Genomic DNA, 13,111 nt, shown 5'->3' on the forward strand with positions numbered 1-13,111 from the left:
TATCCTGTGTTGAATCATTTTAGTCGCTTTTATGTGAATTTAAAAAAAAATAAAAGCAATTTTCAAAGATTAAGATTTATTTATCAAAGTCTTTGTTAAAGTCATTGATTTTAAGGAATATGGAAATGGATGATGAGTATATTTACAGTACACCCCAACTACAACAAACAAATTTACCCACTCTGTAAATTATATTTATTGGTTGAAAATTTTGATCAGACAAAATAATATGTCCAATTTGAAATATTTTCAATTTAACCTTTTACAGTTGACTTATTACATGGATAAAAAGAAACTTTTTTACTATAATGTGTACATTTTCTGATGATTTCTTTGGTGTAATGCTGTTTTACTATTGGTCCTAATTTGCATAAACATTGCAGACGCAAGATACATTTAGAAAGACACAACTGTCCTATTTAATTATTCCCAGCTTAGTAAAGTTTTGTCTCTTTAGGATTAGTAAGATTAGTTTCTTTAGTTTCATAAGAATATATACACCTTCTGTTTTAAGTAGTGTAGCATCTCTATGATTCCTTCTGCCTGTCTGTCCGTCTGTACGACTATAAGGCTATACATTGTTTTGTTCCTATGTCTTAAAATAATGCTATGAGAAACATTTCATTTTTTTCATTTTTTTACTTTTTAACATCTTTTCTTTTAATACCCAGCATTTTCAATTTCTGTTTAAAGGGTTGTTGATATACCATCTCCTAAAAAAGAAGATCCCAATAAAACTTTCAATTAACTTATTCTTACCAAATATTTCTTATAGTTATTGATAATTTATCTTACAAACACAAAGACATACATCCTGCTACTTCCGTATTTAGTGTATTAAAGTAAAATAATGGAGTGAGCATGAGCTATATGCAACTCTTCCCTATGGAGGGAAACCCTGTCCCGATTTTGTATTGGCTCTTTGAAATAAACACAGCCAAGTCCCTACAGACTAACAGAAAATAATTTGCTAGCAGACGATTAGTGTCTCCACCTTTTTTGTCCAAGTATTTGCCTGTATTATACTTTTACATAAATTTGTAGTGTAACACTTTCTTTATTCTTTTTTATAATAATATTGTATGATAATTTATTTTGCGAGGTTATTTTCCTATAATTTATTCTTACATATGTGCAATCATTTCCGAATAAATGATAATGAATGTCAAATTATTATACCCAGAGGAATTTTAATGTGAAAATATAGAAAAGGGAAAACAGAACATGTGCCTTCCTATTAAAAAAAAGTAATCAAAGACAAAGGTTGGATTATCAAAAAGTTTAGAAGTAAAAAAATAATCATGACCTATAAAACACGGGAGGTGTATATCATTACAGTTGAACGCCCCCCTTCCCCGGATAGACAAAAAGGGGCCCTGCCGAAGGGTTCAATTTTGCTATTGTGAATTTTTTTCAAGTATAAAATTTTGTTATATGCGTGGAAGTGATTACTCACCAATCCGATAGACTTCCTTCTTACAAACATCTATATAGCAGGGATAGGATTTTGAAAGATAAAATAATCTTTTTGAAAATCATTGGCAGGGTAGTTTTCCGTTTGTTTGTTAGAGGCTGGGGATAGACCCCAAACTGTCCCAGTTTTGAGCAAGACGATTCCAGTTACGTCATATACGTTTCGGGAAAGAAAAAGGGAAGGGGGGAAGAAAATCTCTTCAAAAGAGATGGGAGAAAAGGGAAGAGATTTTCTTCCCCCCCTTCCCTTTTTATATGACGTCACAGGAATCGTCTTGCTCAAAACTGGGACAGTTTGGGGTTTGTCAGGCTGGGTTTTTCAGTTTGAAAGGCACTTTAATGGAAAGTAATTTATTCTATTTTGAAAATTACTACTTGGCTTTAATTTAGTCATTAATAAGACAAAATGTCTTCATTATACCTTTTTTTATTATTGTCAATTTTAATGCTAAATCTTATCTGAACTATCCCTTTTTACCATAAACACAAATACATATATTATTGGCTTTCAGGATCTATGATAGATACTCGTAATTAATTACTTATTACGGTTAATATAAGCAAAAAAAAATAATGATCAGAACAAACATAAAAGTCAATCTCAATAATTCAAACAGCCAAACAAACGACCATTGACGCCTAAATTAGTGATCATAACTATTCGTTACTAAAAATTATATACGTCATAAATATAGAAGAGTTTCATTTTTATTTTCAATTTAGATAGCTTTAAACCTGCTCTGTCCCTACACTAAGACTTAAAACTACTTAAAAGTAAACGCTTTTTAAAAAAAATTTGTTTTCAAAATCCTTATCCAAATATCTGATTATTGGTTCTATTTTCTTACTTGGAGTAATATTTAAAAGAGCAAAAGTTAAAATAAAAGTGTTTTCCCCTCAAAGTGTCTAGTTAAACACAGCAACCTCTTCTTCATTTTTGGTTTGTTTGTTCCTTACTATAGGTTCTGTTAGGTTAGGTTATAGTGGGTCTTGGTAGCCATGCATGGTTATGGCACTGCAAGTATAGGACCCGTAGAGTTATGGCTCCCTATAGCATTTAGGCTTAGGAAAAAAACCCTTAATACACTTATTATCAATAAGATACTTTTATTGAAAGCACCGTTATATACTTTTACTTTCAATAATGAATTTAAGGATTCCATAGTTTAGTGTCTATCAAGGGGATATTGTATAAATTGTGTTCTTCAAAGTAAAATTCGCTCATAATGAACATAATCGTTCTTGTTCCATGAAAACTGCTAAGAAATCTTTTCTCTTTGGTAGATTTCTTTTGATATTCCTTGGTATCATTAATCTTTTCCGAGATTCATCCTTTTGGTTTTATCCAGCTTAACTTCTAAAGTTCTATCCTCTCATATTAAAGGTATAAGAATTAGAGGAACAAATCAAATAGAAAGTCAGGTATCTGAAGGGATATGACATTGGACTTTACATTAATGTACATCCAAATTAATGATAAACAAAATTTATCCCTCCAAACATGAAATTAACTGGTTAAAATGTTTGGACACTGCTAATTTAAACCAACCAATCAAGATTTAGTAAAAATACCCAAATTTGAACACTGATGGTTTTGAACAACTCAATCAATTTCTACTAAAAGTCCCCAAATTTCTTTTTTAGAAACAACAAATGAGATATTTTGGGTTCTAGTATAATTTACAGTCTAATGCCTCTTCCCCTTGATCCTAATATAAAGGTATAAGAATTAGAGGAACAAACTTAATAGTATGTCAGGGATCTGAAGGGGTAAGACAATGGATTATTGAATAACGTACATACCTAATAATGATAAACAAAATTTACCATTTCAGTACATTTAACTTATTGGTTGAAAAGTTTGACACTGTTACTTAAAACCAACTAATCAAGATTTAATAAAGATAACCCAAAGTTAGAAGACAGCTGGTTTTGAACAACTCAATCAATATGTAATAAAAGTCCCCAAAGTTCTTTTTTAGAAACAACAAATTATATATTTTGGGTACCAGTATGATTTACAGTCAAATGTCCTCTTCCCCTTGATCCTAATATAAAGGTATAAGAATTAGAGGAACAAATCGAATAGTATATCAGGGATCTCAAGGGGTAAGACAATGGATCGTACATCCCTAATAATGATAAATAAAATTTACCACTTTAGTACATTACACTTATTGAAAAGTTTTGACACTGTTAGTGTAAACCAACTAATCAAGATTTAGTAAAGATACCCAAATTTAGAAGACTGCTGGTTTTGAACAATCCAATCATAATCTGATAGAAGTCCCCAAAGTTTAAAAATATTTATAATATCAGAACAGAACTTTAACTCTATATCTCATATATTTATTGTTATATCAGCTTAACTTTTCGATTGTCTTTTAGAGTCAAATAAATAGAAATTAGATTCGAAATCATTATTTTTATATAGTTATTTTGTGTCTATTATACAAACTAAATTTTATGGTTTTTATAAAAAATTCATAAAAATAACGGGGTGTCTGTCTTTGTGTTTGTCTGTCTGTGTGTGTACCGAACGATCTCGTTAACCGCTGAACAGATATGATTCTCTGTACAGTGTAGCTTCTCATAGGTCCTGGGAAGATTTATAACTATTTTGGGGGAGGGGGACATCCTCCCCTAGAGGCCTCTAGGGGCGTAGCCTCTAGTTGTAGATAAAATCATAATAGATAACTCAACCTCTACCAAATAATTCGTATATTCATCCATACAAAATGTTTTACTCAACCGAACTCCAACAACACTTACATATTTAACTTACCTTTGAGTAAAGTAAGTATGGAAATAGTTATTTCTACTTAGTTGCACTTTAGAAAAAGCTTGAATTTAGTGAATCTAGGGACAATTAGGCATGATATTATGATCAAAGCATTTGTATGATTATAAAGATCAAAAGTATAAATAAACGTATAAAGTAAATTTACATAAATTTTGTTTTTACTATCACAGATGTTATCATCCTTGTTTTAAAAAAATCAAGTTAAATCAAGGAGCAAGCATAACTAATCATTTATATAGAACTAAACAAGGATGACAACATTTATAATAGAGAAACTTAACCAAAACAACTAGGATTTAAAAAGTTCTTATATCCTCACCCCCCGCCCCCTCGTACTACAGTTTTAACTCCAGCTTCGGAGTTGTTAGAAATCTCTTAAATTAATTTTTGTGAAACAAACACTCCAAAAAAATGGAATGATATTGATCAGTCAAATGAGCTTTAATCAGAATCTGATATTAATATTCACCTTTTTAAAATTTGAACTAACATTCTATTGCAAGATTTTTAAACTTCAACATAGAGATGCTTACAGCAAAGATTAAAATTGTATGGACTCTATGCAGCTAATAAGTTGCTATAAGTTATTGAAATTGATAGGACAATTCTAACATGTCTAGATTAATAATCAAAGCTGTCCATTCAGGACAGAAAGGTTTATGTAGAATAGACACACTTTAAAAAAAAAGTAGTAGATGATAGCCACTGGGGTTTTATCATAATTGAAATCAAATTGGTTTGTTATAGTTAGCTTGGGTAGGGTTGAGTTATAAGAGAAATAAACAAAAATAATAATAGTTATTTCTCGCATTGTATTATAAACAGCTTTCCGTGGATATAGAATATACAATTATAAGATTAAAACCAGTTTTAATAGCCCCGAGGTGCCGAAGGCATGGGCTAAAAAAACTGGCTTTAATTTTATGATTGTACATTTTTATATTCGTAGATATGATATGATTCTAGTTTTTTCGTATGGATGAGAACCGGTTCTTATCCACCGGATTCGAATGAATAAGAGAAAAAATAATACAGAAATTCATGGAAATAGACCTTTTTGAATTTGAAAAAAAGACACAAATCATAGGTACAAATTCTTTATCTATCTTTCAATATTTTTTTCTGATTACTTTCTTTGTTTTCAATTTGATTATACTCAAAATAATTTTAAGTAATAAGAGCTATATAAATAAATATATGATTCACTTTTAATTATCCGTTACTGTTTTATTTTAATTTTATTCTTCTGAAAGAAACAAATCCTCCATGTTACATTAACACAAAGTCATGTCACCCTACTAATGTAATCAAACAACTTCCCAATATGATAGAAAACAGAATTTCCGAGCTATCAAGTAATCAAACGATTTTTGAATCAGAGAAAGCCAAGTATGAAAAAGCTTTAAAAGCCTCAGGTTACAAGCATACTTTAACATACAAAGAACAACAACAAAATCGAAACACTTTTCCAAAGAACAGAAAAAGGAAAGTAATTTGGTTCAATCCTCCATACAACTCTGCAGTAAAAACTAACATTGCCAAGGAGTTCTTAAAGTTAGTTGACAAACACTTCCCAAAAAACTCACCACTTTATAAATACTACAACAGAAACACATTGAAAGTTTCATATTCAACAATGGCCAACATGGGAAGTATAATCCAAAGCCATAACAAAAAACTACTAGGTGAATCAAACCTACCTACAGAAAAGGGTTGCAACTGTAGGAATCCACAAGATTGCCCCCTGGATGGAAAATGCCTTACAGAAAGTTTAGTATACAAAGCCCTTGTCACAGAACCAAACTAAATACCAATATATAGGGCTGTCATCTGGACCTTTTAAAAACAGATACTACAAACACTTACACTCATTTAGACACAACAACAATGGTACCAAGCTCTCTGACTGCATTTCAAAGCTTAAAGAACAGAACAAGCCACACAGCCTAAAATGGTCAATAAAAGCCCTTGCAACGACTTACAACCAAAACTTCAAGAAATGCCAATTATGCCTGACAGAATGTGTTTTTATTGCCCATGCTTCAAAATCAACCACAACATCACTAAACATGAGAAATGAAGTCTTCAACCACTGCATACATCGAAAAAAGTACTTACTGGACCAAACTTAACCTTAGATGGCCATATCATAGCAATTTTTTTTATATATATCATGCATAATATTCATTACTACAAAGTACATATTGCCTTTTCATGTGTTAAATAAGAAACATTAGTCATAGTTTAAATGCTAAAATTTAAATACCTCACCACCCTTCCCTTTTTATTATGCAAAATTACCCCCCCCCACTCGTTCCTAACCTCAACTGCAAGAAAAAAATCATCTTTTGTTTTTAATAAACAGTATAGAATTTATGCTCATTAAAGCATCATGTATTTTTATTTATCCAACTGAAGATTGTTCTTGACATGAAACACTGTGTATTGGACTTATCAAATAAAAATAACATGTTTAATTAAACTGTGTTGATCACTCTATGTAATATTTTTCTTTCTGAAGATTTTTCTACCGAATTATCTTTCTTTTTATGTATATCTTTGTAAACTCATTCCGATAAAATAGTTGTTCGTCGTTGTCGGGGGGGTACTCAAATTTTCAAAATTGAAAAAAAAATTTCTGAGAGGATAACGCCCATTTTTCTCCTCTTCCTTCTGATTTAATATTTCTCTTTTTTCTCCTTCTTTTTGCAATTTTTCCTTCTCTATTACTCTCTCTTTTTATTACTCTTTTTAATCTCACTCTATCTCTTGTGTTAATCCTTCTTTCTATATCTCTCAAAATAAAAATAGAAAAATGAAACTTCATTTTCAAAGAAAAAAATCGTATGAAACGTAAAATAAAGCCAAATTTCAAATGTATTTTTTTGTGTTTAATTTTTATCTTTGGTTTTAATCTTTGTTGGCACCTTCACTAACTTTTATTGGTTGCAAAGCTACTTTATTTACTAAGTATATTTGCGATTACTTTTATTTAATGAAATCTTCCAATTTTTAACATGTACAAAACGGCCTGCCTAATTGCTTCAAGATCCATGTCAGATCTATATAGGAACTAAGTATATTTGCGATTACTTTTATTTAATGAAATCTTCCAATTTTTAACATGTACAAAACGGCCTGCCTAATTGCTTCAAGATCCATGTCAGATCTATATAGGAAATAAATGTCTATAAACGAGCTCAAGTTTTCCAAGGAATATATGATTAAAACTCATAGTGCTCCAATAATCCATAATAAACTCTCATTGCCCAGAACAATAAGACCCATTATTTTACTTTATTAGAAATAAATTCATTTTTTCATTTCATGTTGCTATTTACCTTATATTGATGTATTTAATTTCTAATTATAAAAAAGAAAATTTAAATTTATAATATGATAAATTTAAGAAAACTATGTTTTAAAAGAATTCGATTGTGGCGACATTTTGTGTGTTCAAATATTAAACTAAAATTGTAATCATCATCATTAACCCTTTGGTGATGGTAATGTAAAGAAAAAAATATAATATAAAAAAATCTTTTAAAAATCATTTAAATTATTAAATATTTACTTTCTTTTAGATAGTAATGCCGGGTGAGGAAAATAGATTTATTGAGAAATAGATATGCATATAGAAAACTAGCCAATAGGGAGATAATTATATCGAGCCAACTCTAGTAATTCAATATATAATGGTAAAGAAGTTGAATGTCTGTTTGACCTTTAAGATCCCTTGAACCTATAAAGGACAAAATTTTCGGGTCATGTAAAGGAAACGAAGTTGCGGGTTTCGTCATATTTTCACAGTAGTTTTGAAAGGTTAGGTTAGGTGATTGCCCCGCAGGGTTAGGCAATTGGCCCCGTAGTATTAGTGCCCCCTGCAGAGGCTAGAAATAGGAGAAAAGCGACTGTGAAAATATGACGAAACCCGCAACTTCGTTTCCTTCACATGACCCAAATTTTTGGGTAGGGGTCCTTATACTATAAAGCAGTGCCTTAATAAGAAAGATGGGTGAATGTCTTGGCTCTTTACAGGGCAAACTCATATGGACAAAGGTCGTTTAATCATTTTGTGTTAGCAAGTATACGCAATAAAAATCATTGTGTATTTTTATGACATATTTCTGAAATTTCAAAGTAAAGTTATCATGATCTTTAATTGTTAAACTATGAACAAGTCAATTTAATCCTAATTTCTTATTTTTTGGCTATGCAACTTATTTTTGTTGTCATCCTTGTTATTATAAACATTATCACAGATCTAATTAAGAAAAAAAGACCAGTTCTGAGGTTTTTAAGCAATATAGTTTTACAGCAGAGTTTTTACGCGTAGCTCTGAATCTATCCCATAAAGGAAGATAAATAAGAATGCATTGGCCCAAAAACGGGGACAACAACTCATTATCATGCATAACAAAGAATTTTCATGCAATATCAAGGTTTTGTTGTTGATTCTTTCTCTCAGGTGATTCCCTCAAAGTACCTGAAGCGCAAAGAACCACCCTCCCCCGTTTTATAATTGAAAAAAAAATAATACAAAATGGGATATTTTTTCACTTTAGCCTAGTCCCTTTGGTAAGCCCTAGCCCTGCAGGGCAACCCTGTGCCTAATATAACCTACCTCATGGAAAACCTATTATGAAAAACAAACCCCAAATAACTATTTTATTAAGAATTAAGTGGGTTTCTATGCTCAACTAGGCACTTTAGGAGAAACCACAAAAAATATCGTACTGTAACCGACTGTCCTTAGTTCCCCATGCAGACTAAACAAGTAAAATATTTGGACCCAATCAGGGAGGAAGGGAGGGGATATTTGGGCCGTTTATTACACTAGTCCCCAAAGTTTTATACTAACGTTTTCTTATTAGTTGGCGTATAACTTGTAATTGGTTGGTTCATTAAGTTAAGTGTCAGAACCGCTAATTGTAATCTACAGAAAGGGTACTTTAAAGTATCATCACTGGGGATGTAAATCAATTTATCGACCATTGTCTTATCCCTTTATATCCCTGAACCCAATGGTATAAATCTTTATCCTAGCTTTTAATTGCTTTATATATTGAACAATTGACGTTCATGTGATATTACCAAATAGTAAAATTACAAAGAAAATAGTAATAGCCTATTAAAATAGTACACAAGAGGTAAGATTTTTGTTAACAAAGGATCTTTTTATTTACTTGAAGAAACATCAAAAAAAAAAAGAATGGGTTGGTGGTGCCTTCCGTATTCCGATTGAGGAAGGGACATTATATTTACTGTTACCCAAATTTTTATAAATACATTCAAATATTCCTTGTAAGATTTATAACGGGAAAAATATGCAATGTATGTAAATTGTGAATTTAATCACCAAAAATATCAGCTGTCTATCTCGAATAGGAGTAAAGAAAATCATGAAAACTCTGAATTCTAGAAATCGAACTATCACCCCAAAAATACACAAATCTCAAAAAAAAATTTATAAAAGTATGCAGAATATTAAAGTATCCAACCCCTGAAAATTTTAGCCGTTTATCTTGAATATGAGTTGAAAATCACAAAAACTTTTAAAATGTAGGAATCGATCCAGCATCCCAATTAATTGACGAATCTTAATGAAACTTGGTGAACAGACGGACGGACATTTAGAATTATAGAGTAGCTTCGCTACTAAAAAAATGTGCTATTTTTTCTTAGTAGATTTGTATGAACACTGTTTAAAGTCTAGTGGTCAAGAATAATGAAAAAAAAGACACAAGTTTAAAAAGAGTTTTTAATAAGATGAAAAAAAACCAAAAATGTTTACAATTGTGATTCTTTAATAAAAGAATGAACATTCTAATGTAGAAATACTGATTGTCTTGTAAAGTTTTAATTTGATGGAACAATTCTTAATAGGTAATAGGTAATGAACTAACAGGCAAGTTCTAAATTTTGAAATGCCTTACTTTAGAATTTTCGAATAGAAAAACTCACAAACTCACAAACCTAAAGAATACACATTTAAACGCCAGTATATCCTTCTGACTATATATCGTTGTCCCAAGATCCAAGGAATTTCAAAGATGTCATTTTAAATTCTTCCACCAAACCTCTTTTTTTTTCAAGATTTTTTCCGCATTTTTAGAAGATTTTTTTAACATTTAAAGATTATAACATATTTTTACTAGATTTTCATTATTTGTCATTACTAATTATAACACAATTGAACAAAAAATTGATGTACATTTCCAATAGTGATATACAACTTAACCCCTTTCTGTAGACGAATTTATTAGCTAAAGAAGTTCAGACATTGGTTTAAACCAGCCATATAATTTGAATGAAAGTGAAAATAATTTTAAGTCAACAAAAAAGAGGTACCAGTATAATTTACATACTAATGGCCCCTCCTTCTCTTAGTATGACAAAAGTTTTACATTTTGTTTATACTAACAAGACTGTAATAGTTGTTCATTGCATCGTATTATAGACAGCTTTCCACGGATTTTAAAATTACAAATTTTAAGATTTAAAACAGTTTTTTTCAGCCTCGGAAAAATGATATTAATTTTATGATGAATTGAAATAATACGATGCTATACATGATTATACGAGCCTTGAATTTTTGTCACAGGATATTGGGACATTGGAAAATGGCAAAAGAATGTACAAATGTATCTATAGTTTCCTATCCATTAGTTTAAGACAAGAAAGAATCCTCGGATTGCAATTAATAGGCCAGATCTGTAATCATCAACCATAGAAAACTATGTACAACGAGGCAGGTAGATAATTCTGCACCGTTTAACAGGGAGTAAGGGAGGGGACAATGAGCAATTAATTCAATTTAAGAGGGTTCGCTGAAAAGCAATGAAAACCAGATTTATCAAGGTAATTTTACCAAAATTGTAAAGGGATCATGGTAACCTAATTTAGAACAAAATTAGTTCTAAGAAAAAAATCATTTACTTGAAAATTAAATTATCAACACATCACAATGTAGTAAACATTCTGTAATTAATCACTAGAAAAATCTTGTTTAGAACTACCTCAACCCTTCTGATATATTTATAACTGACCCCTAATTTCAAGTGGTTCTTAGATTATCTAATACATAATTATCACAGTAGAGTTTCTATACATGAAAAGACATTTTCTTGGGAAAAAATATTTGTTAAAACCAGCGATAAATAACAAACTTTTCTGTCTGCATATTCAAAACTATCTCAGCTAGTTAGCGGGGCATTGATGCGCAAGTCCCCAAAATTAGTAAGAATCTGCTGTATTCGTGCACATTCCCTTTAAGCCAGTCCCCAAAGTCTGAGACTCCTTAAAAATTGAATATTCGATCCATTGTCCCCTCCCTTACTCCCTGACCGTTTAACCGGATCAGTAATCTTTGATCAAATAATAAAATGGTGTAAAAGTAAGGAGTATTCAATAATATTCAGAGAAGCATTATTACTAAAAACATGTGCTCTCCCTTAAAGTGTCTAGCGAGCACAGAATTCCTTTCCCCTCTCTTAAAATAGGGATAACGGGAAATCTTTTCTTATGCCTCACCCATGTGGAGGGCTTTAATCATGCGAGGCCTGTACCTAGGGTGCTCAAATCTTGCAGGACTTTTACCCCATATAACCTAACCCTTTCATTACTTAGAGTTAAAAAAAACACGAAAAACCTATCCCCCCCCCCCCCCAGGGGCGTCCAAGCTTTTTATTTTGGGGGGGGTAAAATGGCGCGCGAAGCGCGCCGCAAATTTTTTTACCCCCCCAAATTTTTTACCCCGGGGGTAAAATTTGCTTGGGGGGGGGGGGTAATTACCCCCCCTGAAATCTGTTGGCAGGGGTAAATTTAGTTTACCCCCCCCCAAAATTTACCCCTGGGGTAAAATTTTTTGGGGGGGTAATTAAAATTTTATTAAATATATAGTATTAAAAATGCAAAAAAATTTTTCATTAGAGATTTTTTATTTTGGGGGGGTATTTACCCCCCCAAAATTGTTTGGGGGGGTATTTACCCCCCCAAAATTGTTTGGGGGGGGGGTAAATACCCCCTCCTAAATAGTTGGGGGTGCCTACGGCACCCCCAGGGTAGGGATAATTTTAAATGGGGGGGGTAATCGCCCCATTACCCCCCCCCTTGGACGCCTATGCCCCCCCCCCTTATTTTCAATTTATTTCAAAATAAGGTGGTTCTGTGATTGACTACTTTTAGGGAAACCGCCACATTAAACTTTAGAAAGGATTTTATAGGGAACCGTTTTTCCATCTATCTAAATTGGACTGATGTTTAATTAAAGAATCCACAGTTTTTCTCATTTGCTAAAAAGATTCTCAGATAATGGTCTTTTTCTCCAACAGTTACATGGATTTGTAAATGGAAAATAAAAAAAATTTTCCCAAAACATTCAGTTTTTTTTCATTTACTTAAAAGATTTTCAGATTTAGCAATGTGAATTTACCTATAGTTACAGGGAAATGCTATTGGAAGATATATTTATCTTATACTCAATATTATTAAAATGCAATATTACTATCCTCAGTAGGTCTGTCCATGTAAGGAGCAAAAATAGTTTCAATATGTTGTACTCAGAACATTACAGACTAACTTACAGACCAAATGAGTTTAAGAGTAGATGCGTAGTTACTAGGTGAATCTGTACATGTCAAGTTCAGCCGTCTATATATAATAGCAGCCATGTAAATTTATTTTTTCCTACCGAAACTAGATGACTGTCTAAGCATTATCGTCAGACTGGCAGACCAAATTGATTTATACTGGATGCTAATTTCTATCTTACAAAAAATATCAGCCGTATATCTAGAATAGTAGTCGAGAAAATCACGGTTTATCCTTTACGTA

General features: G+C 31.5%; 1 non-coding gene across 1 annotated transcript; it reads left to right on the forward strand.

Moving 5' to 3' along the window:
* The first annotated feature begins 12,221 nt into the window (after positions 1–12,221).
* Positions 12,222–12,315, forward strand: LOC145332990 (small nucleolar RNA ceN39). The gene has a single exon (XR_013884401.1). It is a non-coding gene; the product is annotated as a small nucleolar RNA ceN39 (small nucleolar RNA).
* Positions 12,316–13,111: the final 796 nt, after the last annotated feature.

The sequence above is a fragment of the Acartia tonsa genome, chromosome 11, assembly GCF_053477335.1.
Source record: "Acartia tonsa isolate MP-2025a chromosome 11, ASM5347733v1, whole genome shotgun sequence".
Classification (NCBI taxonomy): domain Eukaryota; kingdom Metazoa; phylum Arthropoda; class Copepoda; order Calanoida; family Acartiidae; genus Acartia; species Acartia tonsa.